The following is a 694-nucleotide window of genomic DNA, read 5'->3' as shown; positions in this document are numbered from 1 at the left end:
CTCTATCTCTGTCTGTCTGAACTCTGTCTCTCTCTGTCTGAACTCTGTCTCTCTCTGTCTGAACTCTGTCTCTCTTTCTCTCTCTGTCTGAACTCTGTCTCTCTTTCTCTCTCTGTCTGAACTCTATCTCTCTCTGTCTGAACTCTGTCTCTCTTCCTAACTTCTCTTTCTTTGTGTCTTTTGTAATGTCTCTCTCATAATACTTCTCTCTTTCTTGTAATGTCACTTTTGAAATGTCTCTTTCTTTCTTTCTCTCTCTCTTTCTCTCTCTCTCAATCTCTCCCCCTGTCCTTTTTTCTCCTTCTCTCTCTCTCTCTCTGTCTTGTAATGTCTCTCTCACAATGCCTTTTTTCTTTCTCTCTCTCCTCTCTCTTGTAATCTCCCTTTCATTCTCTCACTCTCTCTCTCTCTCTCTCTCTCTCTATCTATCTATCTATCTATCTATCTATAATATTTACTTTCCAGATTACAAATTGCATCCAAAATCACCACCAAGGATTGGTGGTTCGGCGTCTGTGGAAATAGCAGCATATATATTGTTGGCTTACAGTTACAAAGGCAAAATTGAAGAAAGCCTTCCCTTTTATAAATCTCTTGTCAGTCAACGAAACAGCCACGGAGGTTTCCGTTCTTCTCAGGTGAGTTTTCTTCTGTATATGTATATTAACACCCTAGTCACATTTTGTGACAATTA

The 694-nt window shown here is 39.5% G+C and overlaps 1 non-coding gene across 1 annotated transcript in view; it reads left to right on the top strand.

The window, feature by feature from the left end:
* Positions 1 to 694, top strand: part of LOC106877146 (uncharacterized) — a 6,097-nt gene that overhangs the window by 2,249 nt on the left and 3,154 nt on the right. The window contains exon 3 of the transcript XR_008267059.1: positions 466 to 638. This is a non-coding gene — a transcript (uncharacterized LOC106877146). The remainder of the gene's footprint in view (positions 1 to 465; positions 639 to 694) is intronic.

Source organism: Octopus bimaculoides, chromosome 30, assembly GCF_001194135.2.
Source record: "Octopus bimaculoides isolate UCB-OBI-ISO-001 chromosome 30, ASM119413v2, whole genome shotgun sequence".
NCBI classification, from domain to species: domain Eukaryota; kingdom Metazoa; phylum Mollusca; class Cephalopoda; order Octopoda; family Octopodidae; genus Octopus; species Octopus bimaculoides.
Note: the sequence above shows the minus strand (reverse complement) of the source record. Positions and strands in the feature narration are given on the sequence as shown.